Below are 12,950 nucleotides of genomic sequence, written 5' to 3'. Positions count from 1 at the left end.
AAAAGTGAGAGAAAGTAGGAGGGGGAGAAGGACAATGAAATGTTCTATTTTAAAATATCAGAACAAAAACTCAAAACAACACAGGGGCCTTTTACAAAGTGTGACTGTCAATCTCCAAAATGGCTCCCAAAGAGCGTCCCCTCCTGGTTTCATGCGCTTGTGCGGCCTCCTCCTACACTAAATCACGGTTGGTCCTGGTGACCGATAGCATATGGCAGAATTAATAGTATGTTGCCTCCACTAGGCTAGGTTATAAAAGATGTATGAGTGTCTGTTCTCTCCTGAGCCACTTGCTCTGGGGCAGTGGTTCTCAACCTTTCTAATGCCGTGACCCTGCAATACAATTCCTCATGTTGCGGTGACCCCAAACCAAAAAATAATTTTGGTGGCTACTTCATAACTGTAATTTTGCTACAGTTATGATTCAGAATGTATTCTCATTGCTTTAGGCGACCCCTGTGTTTTGGTCATTCAACCCCCACCGGGGTCACGACCCACAGGTTGAGAACCGCTGCTCTGGGGAAGCCAACAGCCATCTTGAAGAACACAGGCAGCCCTGTGGAAAGGCAAGGAACTGAGTCTCCAATCAGCGGCCACATGAGTGAGTTCTTGGGAGCAGGTCCTCCAGGCCCTGTCAAGGCTTTAGAGGGCTGCAGCCGACAACGCGACTGAGACCTTGAGCCAGAACTTCTGGCCAACCCTCTCCCGAATTCCTTGCCTTCAGAAACTGTGTGAGATAATGTTTGCTGTTGTAAATCACTGTGTTTGGGAGCAATTTGTTACACCGCCATAGACAACTGATGCATGAAGCATGTTTTCAAAGCATGTCCTGTGCCCTTACATGTGGTACCAAATGCTGGACCAAAACACATCCCAACACCAAACCTAGCAGAGAATGGAGAACCAGGTCAGAGTGAAAATGCAGAGTAACTTGTGAACAAAGCCTGGAGGGGCGGGGGGATATTTCCCTTGCTGTTGAATGAACAGCTGCTTCCAATTTAGAAACAGTGCCTCCAATGAGAACAGTGTGGGCTCCCGGTGGTTAAAGGAACCAGAAGAAAATATAAGACTGAAGTATTTTAGAAAGATTTTCATTATTCACTGTGGCCAAGATATGAAAGCAACCAAAGTGTCCCTCAGTAGAGGACTGGATAAAGAAGATGTGGTACATATATACAAAGGAGTACTACTCAGTCATAAGAAAGGATGGCGTAGTACCATTTATAACAACATGGATGGACCTTGCGAACATTATACTGAGTGAAATAAGTAAATTAGAAAAAGCTTAAGAACTGTGTGATTTCACACATAGGTGGGACATAAAACTGAGACTCATGGACATAGATAAAAGTGAAGTGGTTACCCGGGGGAGGGGAGTAAAGAGGGACAACCTCACATAGATGGGATATAAAACTGAAACTCATGGACACAGATAAAAGTAAAGTGGTCACCAGGGGGAGGGGATGGGGAAAGTGAGTAAAGAGGGACAAATACACAGTGACAGAAATGATTTGACTTTTGGTGATGGGCACACAACACAGTCAACAGTTCAAATGCTATAGGGATGTTCACCTGAAACCTATGTACTCTTATTGATCAATGTCAAATTTAGAATGAAATTTAATTTCTAAAAAAATTAAAATGAGGGTTTCCCGCCTGGAAAAAGAGCTTCAGTTATCTAAAAGCCCCCTTTAGAGAACTCTGTCGGCTGTCCAGTCAATGAGCGTCGCATACCACCTTCTCGGTGGTGGCAGAGCCCACCCGACTTTACAGACTAACATGATGAGATGTTCACTCGCCCATTCTCCCTTGTAACTAGGTCCCAGCTGATGGGGACCTACGGGTGGTCTGCAGAAGAGATTTTGGAAAAGTATTTCATAAAAAGAAAGACACAGAGAGAAAACGCCCCTTCTTTCCCATCTTTAGGTCTTGTGTGAGAATATTCTGTTTAGCTGTGCAGAAGCTGTCTTGCTATCAGGAGGGGAGGCCAAGATGTTCCCCGATATTCATGGGGCAGCTGACTTAGCATCCTGACCTCAATGAACAGCTGAATTAACAAACCCCAGGAAGCCCTACCTCCAGGCTTCACGTCAGTAAGAACACGAAGCTCCACGTTTTAGCTGGATATTCTGTTTTCTGCCACCAAATGAATCTACTGCTGTAAAAGAGCGATTTTCTACCTTTTCCTCTCACAGCACATGTAAACTAATTGCTAAAATTCTACAACACACTGCTCACAAAAATTAGGGGATATCTTATCGCTTCATATTGATTTGGAAATATTCATTAATTTTTGTGAACAGTATATATTTTTTTGCTGATCTGACAAAACAAATAGGCATAATTTTAATAGCTATTATGGTGTTGGTTGCTGTCATTTTTTAAAAAATTTTACAGTCTAAGGGAAAAGAGATCAGTGCCCCTGACTAAATAGTCAGGTGTTGCATGTTTTAAAAATTCCTGCAGCGTACGAGTTGAAAATCACCGCTGTATGGCAAACCATCCTAAAATTGTGACTATAAAGAAAAACAAGCATTGATTTGGCTGACAATCTGGTAGTTGATAAGGCTTAGCTGGGTAGTTCGGGGTGGGAGGTGAGGGGTCCGGGGAGTTGTAGTCAGATGGTGGCTGGGGATAGAATCATTTTGAAAGTGTTTTTACTTCTATGCCTGGCACCTGGGCTGAGAAGACTCAACAGCTGGGGGTTATAAGAGTATTCTCCCTCTCCCTCTCCCTCTCCCTCTCCCTCTCCCTCTCCCTCTCCCTCTCCCTCTCCCTCTCCCTCTCCCCCTCCCCCTCCCTCTCCCCCTCCCTCTCCCCCTCCCCCTCCCCCCTCCCCCTCCCTCTCCCCCTCCCTCTCCCCCTCGCCCACTCCCCCTCCCTCTCCCCCTCCCTCTCCCTCTCCCCCTCCCTCTCCCTCTCCCCCTCCCCCCTTCCCCTCCCCCTCCCTCTACCTCCCCCTCCCCCTCCACCCCTCTCTCTCTCCCTCCTTCTCCCTCTCCCTCTCTCTCTCCATCTCTCACTCTCTGTCTCTCTCTCAATCTGATTGCCTCAGGGCAGTGAGGTCAGACCTCAGACCTCTTCCATAATAGCCTAAGGCCCCACAGAGAATGTTCCAAGAGAAACCAGGAAAAAAGGCTTTTTCTAACCTAGCCTCAGAAGTCACACAGTCTCCCATTCTTCACATTCTATTCATCATATATTCACAAGGGTGGGCAACAAAGACTTCACTTCTTAATGGGAGGAGTTTCAAATAACTTTGGATTTGTTTTTAAACTGCCAAAAATATCCTAACTGGTATGTTTATTTTCCACTGACAACTTTAGGGAAACGCAGTCTGTGTTTATCCCTCTGTGAACTGAACTGGGAAGAACTCCTCACAAGACTTCTCATACCATTCTTATCAGGAAAGCGGGTCTTCTCTCAGAACCCTTCCTAACCTCTCCAACCTTAGTAACCCTTACTCTACTTCTCCAGAGCCCAAAATGGGCCCTGACCCTGGGGTGACTCATACCAGTTAGAAGGATAGGATCCCAGGCAGTGACCTGGAGGAAGGCTGAGCAGTTCCTATAATGCCAAGTTGATTAATTGAAAAGGGAGGCTGTTTTAATAATGGTTCAAACTTGGTTCTGTTGGAGAGAAGGGATTGTGTTTTCCTTAGCCTCACTTGCGAAGAAGCTAAGAGTCTGTTGACTATCTGCTGAGATAACTCTGTGGTATTTGGGTTTCCTCCTCCCAAAAGCAGATGCTTTGAGTCTAAGAGGCGTGTTTGTGATCCCAGGAAGCACTGTGAGGGACAGGGAAGGGAAAGAAAGGAGGAGAAAGAACTAACAGGAAGCGTGGTACTGAACAGGTGGGGAACACTAAGGGCAGCTCAAGACCTCCAAGTGACTGTGTCTAGCTGCCCCACTAAGGATCAGAGAACTTGAGTCTTTGTCCACAACCTCCTGTCCTTCATAAGTTAGAAGTCACTCTTGGGGGCATTAATTTCCTACCGCCTCTAGCTGCCCACCTGGAAGGACACAGAATGACTGGCATGTCCAGGCACTGCCCACAGGAGGCCTCCATGGTAGACCAGGGGAATATGGCACGTACTAGGTGCCTTTCACGACCAGCTCCCCACACAAACATCCCTTTCCTATTTCTACCATAGAAGACTTTCCTCCACATCAAATTCATTTTTAGAAGTAGGCAGAATAAGTATTACTTTTCAAAAATAAGATTTATTCATTAGAGCTGCTCACATATTACTGTGGAGTGTATAGAAGCAGCATCGCATGTGCATAACTGAGGCACCCCACCCCCCCCGCGTGTCTTCGCTGATTATGATTCAGGCTGATCAAAAGGCCGCAGGGGAGAAAAGTATTCACCCACGGTAGACCCCTGGCGCTAGCTGACTCATTAACCAGAAGCTGATTACCCAGATCTCCTGCTTCTCCCACCCCCACAGCTGCTGCCTTCTCCTCTCCCCTGCTCATTAGCAGCCATGGCAAAGGAGGAGCAAGGGGTAACATCAGACCTACAATAAATAGGAGTCCTTTTCTATTTTTATTTTTTACTTGATTCAGGCCAGAATGAAGTTGAAACTAGTAACGGATAATATAATTGCTTTTGTTTTCTTTATTGTGGTCAAATATATATAATATAAATTTTACTACATTACCCATTTTTAAGTGTACAGTTCAGTGGTATTAAGTACATTCATATTGTTGTGCAACCATGGTCACCATCCATCTCCAGAACTTGTTCAACAGATTTCAGAATTCGGGGTTGCTAGTGCATTTTGGATTTCCATCATGTCTCTGTCTTGCATGTATTCAGATATTCAAGAGTTGACTGAATTAAGTAAAATGTCACTTTTAGAAGCTAAAAAGGAGTCTGTTATTCTTGGTATTTTTATATCAAATATTAAAATTCAAAGATGTTATAGCAAATAGATATTGTTACATAATACACTAGCCCAAAATATTATGGCTTAAAACAACCATCATGTGTTTAGTCACTATCCTAAGGAATAGCAGTTTGCGGTGGGCTCAGCCAGGCGATTTGGCCCATTTGGACCTGATGCTGTTGATGTTGGCTGGGCACGCTCATGTGTCTGCTGCCAGTTGCCAGGTCTGCTGGGGTCTGACTGGTGGAGGGTGGCTTATCTCAGCTCTGTGTGGTCTCTAACCTTCACTGGGTTTATGCAACATGGCAGCTGAACAGGTTCTCCAGAGCAGTGAGAGCAGGGCTGGTGCTGGAGTGCTCTTCATGTTTCTGCTTACCTCACATTTGCTGCTGTCTCATTGCCCCCCAAAGTCATCATAAGGGGACACAAACAAATTAGGACCATTCTTATAATTAATCCACCTTAGGTACAATTCTTTCTAGGACTAGAATGCTCTGTGAAGATAACTGTTCTTCTGAGATCACCTTCGTTTGTGTTAAAGTATCACAGTCCTCTTTTGATTCCCAGACAAATATTCTCAACAGCTGAAGTTGTGTAACTGACATGATTGGGCAATAGGCATTTGACTCCAACAGATGGCCATCTTTATGATCCAACAAAATCTGAGCCATGTCCTTTCTGACTCAGACCCAAAGTTCTGTTTGACCACTGTGGTTAATGTCACCACTTCTGCTGGTCATCTTGCATCTTATCTCCTCTTGAAAAGAAAAAAAATTAGAGGTGTTTTTTTTTTCACCTGCTTCCCATTCCACCCCCACCCCCACCCCCACCAGTGGGACTCAGGCTGCAGGGCGCTCGCTCTGTGATGTGGGCTCTTGCTACCAGCATCGCTGCCCTCTCCAGCGCCACCAGGATCATCTGCCGGGACCTCATCAGCCATGATGAGCTGTTCTTCGACATCTGCAAGTCCCGGGAGATCACAGAGGGGCTGTGCCTGGAGGTGGAGGGGAAGATAAGCAGTAGAGCAGAGACCAACATCGATGACTCGCTCATTGGTAGAAATGCCTCCGCTCAAGGCCCGAGGATTAGGGTGCTGAAAGCATAGTCGTACCTGGTGTTGATACTGTCATGAACGTCATTTGCAAGAAATCAGCTTCACAAAAGAAGTCTACAGGAAGTCCATCAAAACTGAAATGAAATCAATCAAAGGGGAACTTAAAGAACAGACATCAGAAAGAGTAAAAGCCTTTCATGACAGGGCTACAGAACAAATCAAGCACATCCTTGCCAATTCAAAAACTACCAGTTCTGTACTGGGAAAAACAGGAATCCAGACGGCATGGTTGCTCTGCTGGACTGCTGTGAGGATGGGGTGACCCCAGACATGATTTTCTTTAAGGATGATTTAGAAATGGAAAAATGTTAAAAAACAAAACTTGTTTTGGCAGTTTGGATCTATCACTTGTCACCGTAACTGGCTGCTGCCTTTCACGGGACAAATGGGACTGAGGTTATTATCTTCATTTATTTGTTATTATCTTCATTTATTTTGATGTTGATTTATCAGAGGCATTGTTTTTAAGAAAATTGTGTAATGTAGGTTTTCTAAAAATAAAATACATTTAAGCTTTAAAAAACTCAGAGGTTTGTACCACAGGGGAGGAATGGTGGAGGGAGCTGTGTGGGGTCGCCTCCCCTCCCTCTGTAACACCTGTGCCCTCTCCAATCCATCCATGTGCTCACCAGTGCCGCGGGACGGTCCTTTTTGCTTAAAGTGTTCTCAAAATAAAAGAATAAATACACTGTATTCTTTTTCTCACATCAGAATTTAATGAAAAAAATCTGACTCGAGTTTTAAATATTTGGATCAAGAATGTGTCATAACTCTGGGAAGCTATAACTTCAGATTGAAGGTGTCAAGTACATTTCTTTCCCTCTCTATTGTTTTTATTTTACAAACGTAATACTTGCTCTTGGTAGGTAAATTCCCTGTCCTTACCCAGACTTCTAGTTCCCAGTCACCTGCCCAGGATGCACCACTTTTCACAGTTTTCTTATGTATTACAAGCTTATATAAGCAAATGTGTGTGTGTGTGTGTGTGTGTGTGTGTTAGATAGATAAATGGTAGATTGACACATATGAAATTGCCATTGTTGAAACATTTTTGACCTACAAAAGCAGGATTGTCGTATCATTTTATCTAATCTATCTTTTTTAACACAAATGAGAGCATAAAAAGTATACTGATCTGGCCTGGCCAGTGGTGGTACAGTGGATAGAGTGTTGACCTGGGACACTGAAGTCCCAGGTTCGAAACCCCAAGGTTGCCGAGCTTGAGTGCAAAATCACTGACATGAGCCCAAGGTCACTGGCTTGAGCAAGGGGTCATTGGCTCAGTTTGAGCCTGCCAGTGAAAGCACAAGTAAACAGCTAAAGTGGCTCAACTACAGGTTGATGCTTCTCATCTCTCTTCCTGTTTCTATCTCCAAAAATAAATAAATAAATAAATAAATAAATAAATAAATAAATAAATAAATGTATACTGGTCTGAATCTTGGGGTTTTTTGGATTTTGTTGCTGTTGTTGTTGTTTTTACTTACCTATATGTCCTGGAGATTATTCTACATAAGCATGTAGGGCTTGCTATTATTCTTTTCCATGACTGCATAAATATGGCTGTAAGTTTTTTTGGGTTTTTTGGTGGGGTTTTTTTGGTATTTTTCCGAAGTTGGAAACGGGGAGAGACAGTCAGACAGACTCCCGCATGCACCCGACCAGGATCCACCCGGCACGCCCACCAGGGGTGATGCTCTGCCCACCAGGGGGCGATGCTCTGCCCCTCCGGGGCGTCGCTCTGCCTCAACCAGAGCCACTCTAGCGCCTGGGGCAGAGGCCAAGGAGCCATCCAATGGAGCCTTGGTTGCGGGAGGGGAAGAGAGAGACAGAGAGGAAGGAGGGGGGGTGGAGAAGCAAATGGGCGCTTCTCCTATGTGCCCTGGCCGGGAATCGAACCTGGGTCCCCCGCACGCCAGGCTGACACTCTACCGCTGAGCCAACCGGCCAGGGCCTGTAAGTTTTTTAACCATTTTCTCTGATGCACCAGGCTTGTTTTCAGAGTTTATTTTTACAAATACTGCCTCAGCATTTGAATCTGGACATTGGAAGAAAAACGAATGGAGATTTGCAAGGCCAGTCCACCCAGGCTTTCTATTACATGGTCCTCTGGCTCCCAGCAAACTTGTCTAAGCCGCGATAGAACCTGTTAGTCACTGGCTCCTGGGTCACAAGACTTGTCGACTGATATTTATGGGGAATGCCGGACACACCAACCACAGTCTTTGCTCTTCCCATTGCAGTGGCTCCTAAGTTGGTTTGACTCATGAAAACAGAAAGATTTGAATTCCCTATACACTTTTTCTTCTGTAGAGTTTTTTTGTTTTTGTTTTTGTTTTGTTTTGTTTGTGGGTGTGTCTGGAAGCCTCTATTTAGAAGAGAACCTCATTTCCTAGACAGACTGGATTTTGGTACTTGACTCTAGCACTTGGTAGCTATGTAACCTGAGATAACTTACCCTTTTTCTGAACTTCAGTTTCCTCACCTATAAAATGGCTTGTGCATGTCATAGGGTTCTGATGAGGAATAAATGAAATGATGTGCCTGTCCCATGGTAAGCACTCAACAAAGGCCATTTGCTCCTTAAACCAAGTTTCCACAGCCAAAACACTTACTATTTTCCTAGCAAAGCTAGGCCAGTGACTTTTTTAAAGGAAATACGAAAAAGTCTTCTGCAAGCTCTCTTTGCAGGCTGGCATGAGGTAGGCAGAATGTGTTTTCTCATCTCGGAGTTATCAATGGTTAGTGGTTCCTAATCCCTGAATTCTGGCCCCATCCTTGGCACAGAGAGCTTAGCCTGAAAGGTCTTATGGCAGGCAAGGGAGCATATTATTCCCAGGATGCTTAGCACAGCACTAGATGATGGGTCTCATTTCCTAGCTCTCGTCCAGACGGCCTGCAGTGTGAATTCCCCACCATCTAGACTGAGCCGTCTGTGGAACAGTTCATGAGGAATGGCGGAGGAATGCAGATCAGGTGAGAGCAGTCTGGGTCAGCTAGCCCCAACACTATGCTTTACTTTATTAATTTTAGAATAATATTTTTATTTACACTTTTTAAGCACATGTTTATTATCAAATGATTCATAAAAGTACAAAAGAGCACACTGGCCGGTTGGCTCAGCAGTAGAGCATTGGCCCGGCATGTGGAAGTACTGGGTTTGATTCCCAGCCAAGGCACACAGGAGAAGCTCCCACCTGCTTCTCCATCCTTCCCCCTCTCCTTTCTCTCTATCTCTCTCTTCCCCTCCCGCAGCCAAGGCTTCATTGGAGCAAAGTTGGCTCTGGTGCTGAGGACAGCTCCATGGCCTCTGCCTCAGGCGCTAGAATGGCTCCAGCCTGAAAGGAGCAACACCCCAGATGGGCAGAACATCACCCCCTGGTGGATCCTGGTTGGGTGCATGCTGGAGTCTGACTGCCTCCTCACTTCTTAACTTCAGAAAAATACAAAAAAAAAAGTACAAAAGAGCAGAATCTTTCTGCCTAGAAATCACAATTTTCAACATTTGTTGAACCCCATCCTGGATATCTCTCCATGCACGTACATAGCTCAAATATTTCAAAGCATAGATAAAATGGACAGGTAGTCTATTAGGGGGAAAGATTAGATTAAATATCTTATTTGTTTGTTTATTTTTTTCAACCCTCACACCCCCAAATCTTACACTAAAAAAGCCCATGAGGGGAGAAACTTTGATTATCTTATTTACTACAGAATCCTCAAAGCCTAGTACAGTGTCTGGCCCATAGGAGACTCTCAAAACATATACTGAATGTTCAAAATTTCTACTTAGATATTTTGTGATTCCTTGTTTGACCCTGGAGTTTGATAACATGTCCAGGACATAGCTTCATGTTGATCATTGCACAGAAGTTTCTCTGGGACATTTTGTTCCATCCATGTTTTCTCACTTTGGTAAAGCTCTCCCATTTATCCTTGAGTTTGTTGCTCCATCTTCCTGATTTTGTTTTGAGAAACTCAGAAACTGTACTTGTGGGTAGCTGTGTCTCCTTTGTCTCTTGTACCTTATATCAACTTCTTTGCAATTATTATTTATAGTTTACTTTTCTATTGCATTTTGTCTTTTTGCTTTTATTTTCTAGTACTTTCCCCTGTATCTTTAATATTTTTAACCTAAGGGTACGTGTTTTCTCAGGTCATATGTTACTTGGTTAGTATCGTCCACAGAGAGCTCTATAAGACATATGTGTAGGAAAATGGCCAGAAATTAGACTGTTGTCCTGAGACAAGTCTTTGGTGCAGACTGAAATGCCAAGTCCTGCGGGGGGGGGGGGGGGGGGCAGAACGCTGCCCCGGCAAGCACTGATAAGATTATTTAAAGGAAGCAGCTGCTCCCAATAGCCTTCTCCCTATTTACCTGAAAGGTTCAGTTAATCATCCTTCTCTGCACCTGAATCTATTCTAGGCTAATTTGACCCAGGCTCTGCTAACTTGCTTGATGAGCAAAGATACGAATGAATACGATGAGGCTGCAGAGATCTGGGCTCTCAGACCTAGAGGCTGGGAGTCCCCTGTACCCATCTTTTCTTTATGTTGTGTCTTGTGGGTTTTTTTTTTCCTTAAATCCTGCAGCACCTTCCTTTCATGCACACCCTTTGCCGAGCTGGTCTCAGCACACATGCCTTTGGGATTGTATCTGGTTCTAGCTGTCTGTCCCTCATCACTCTCCTAGCTTCCTCTCTGGGAGTTTTCCTTCAGCAGAAGGCCAGGTCACAGGCAGCAGGAACAGACTACCAGCATAACAATTTTCTATCTTTTTAGCTACCCTTCCATCCCTAATCTCACTATAAGCAGCGGATACTTGCTCTGCTCATAGAGATAAAGATATTTCTTTCCTACCTTTTTCCTGTGCTGCCCACAAAACTGGATTGCAACTCTCTAAGAATCCTTGAATATGTTCTTCTTTCTTGGTGTTGACAAACACTTTTGAGGAGATACCTATTCTTATCAGACTTTGGCAGTGCATGTCAGCTGTGGACTTGCTCCCTCATCTCAGCAGAGCTGTCTTGGCATTAGCCAGAAATATTTCACAGTTTGTGGTGTGATGTTGTTGTAGGTTCCTACTTCATTGGCAATGGGTTGTGTTCCCTCTATCTTTTGTCCTTTTTGCTAATTTAGGTGGATTTCAAATGAGGGGTGGAACAAAGGTGCCACCATTATTACACCACTACTAAGTTAATCAGAAGGGTCAGATGTAGACAGAGTAGTTCACAATTGAGAATTGTGGGTGTGAAGCCAGCTGAATGCCTATGATGCTCTCACTCCTCCGGTTTACATTCCCCACCTATCTATCTCTATGGTGAAGATACTGCTTAATGCATACACCACGTGCCTCACTAATGATGTTTTTCTACAGCCATGCTGCCATCTCCTCTCTGTTATAATAAGTGTGATGTGGCCCTCAGTGCCTGGGCCACACACCCATTAATATTTATGCTTCCTGAGAGTGATGGGGTGTCCCAGTGATTTGTAGGCATGGGCACGTGCCCCTAATGGAAGAATAAGTAGGAGGCATCTCTTGGGGAATAGCTGCTTTCAGTCTTCCTGTCATAGAAAAGAAGAAGTTGAATTGGGGAGGGAAATATCCACTGCCTTTCTGGAATAATCTCCAACTCTCCAATTGGCTAATGTGGATAATTTATATGGGAAAGGTTAAGGGAAAAGATGGACCAGTAGTTAGCTGATGCCCCCAGGTGGAAAGAAGAGAGCTCCTTTTTCCTTCCCCAGACAGAAGCTTCCCTGTTGCTATGAGGTTTCTCCAGTGGCAAGTTGCAGATATCCCAAGGCTTCCAAGTTTGTCTCCTTGCACAAACAAGATTTCACTTCTCTGCTCCTAACATGTCTCCTACTCAAACTTTCACTCAATTCATAAAACGTTAGTAAACTATCATTAATCATTATTCATACTGGCTAGGAAATGCTACATCTACTTTAATCTTTGATTTAGTTATCAAGTTCTAACAGCAGAAATAAACAACCAATCTTATGTGGTGGGGTCAGGGCACTGCCAGTTTATGATTGTCTGAATTTCCTGTGACCCTTTTGTTCAAACATCACATGAGGACACACTTTACAACAGCACAGGTTGGGGTAACCACTATTCATTGAATTGAAAATGCTGAAGTTTTTATATCTCATGTAGTTTGTATTAGCTTTGAATATTGGGCAATGTCCAGTTCAGTGGATCCTGCTGCCCACGTCAGTGAGTCCTCTGATGCACATATTTTGTGTGTCATTTCTGCAAACTGTGTTCATCTGAATAATATTTTCTTATTATTATTTGAAGAATTATGGTAGAACTCCCAAGCTGAAATGACTCCTGGTAGGCTAAGGCCCTTGTTCAAATAGGGTGTTAATTGGTTTGTCTACTATGGTGATTTTTAAATCCACTTGCAAATTTTTTTACTTACCCCACCAAAAAATAAGAAGTCTAATTTTCTTCTTCCTACTGGCCTTTTTGATTCATTTCTGATGGATAAAAGGTGGCAGAATGTCTCTGAGTAATTTCTGAGCTAGAACATGAAACGTGCAGCTTCCACTTAGTTGATTCCACTCTCAGAACTCATACACGTTTCGAGGGCATGCAGAGAGGCCACATGGAGGTGTGCTGGCCAACAGTCAACACCAACCATCAGACTTATCAGTAAGGAGTCTCAGGGTGAATCAAGCCCCCAGCCTTCAAGTTACCCAGTTAACACCATATAGAGCATGGATGAGCAACTTCTGCTAGGTGGTCATAACAAAGTACCACAGACTGGGAAGCTTAAACAACAGAGATTTACTTTCTCAGTTCTGGAGACTGGAGGTTCAAGATCAAGGTGTTATTTGGGTTGGTTCTTTCTGAGGGCTAGAAAGAAGGATCTGTTCCAGGCCTTTCTCAAATTAAGATGGCTATATTTGCTCTCTTATGCCTTCACATCACTC

The 12,950-nt window shown here is 44.1% G+C and overlaps 1 pseudogene; it reads left to right on the top strand.

Annotated features, from left to right (window-relative positions):
* Nucleotides 1-5,756: 5,756 nt before the first annotated feature.
* On the top strand, nt 5,757-6,317 carry LOC136309420 (translationally-controlled tumor protein-like; annotated as a pseudogene).
* The last annotated feature ends 6,633 nt before the right edge of the window (nt 6,318-12,950 follow it).

This window comes from Saccopteryx bilineata, chromosome 6, assembly GCF_036850765.1.
Source record: "Saccopteryx bilineata isolate mSacBil1 chromosome 6, mSacBil1_pri_phased_curated, whole genome shotgun sequence".
In the NCBI taxonomy this organism is placed as follows: Eukaryota; Metazoa; Chordata; class Mammalia; order Chiroptera; family Emballonuridae; genus Saccopteryx; species Saccopteryx bilineata.
Note: the sequence above shows the minus strand (reverse complement) of the source record. Positions and strands in the feature narration are given on the sequence as shown.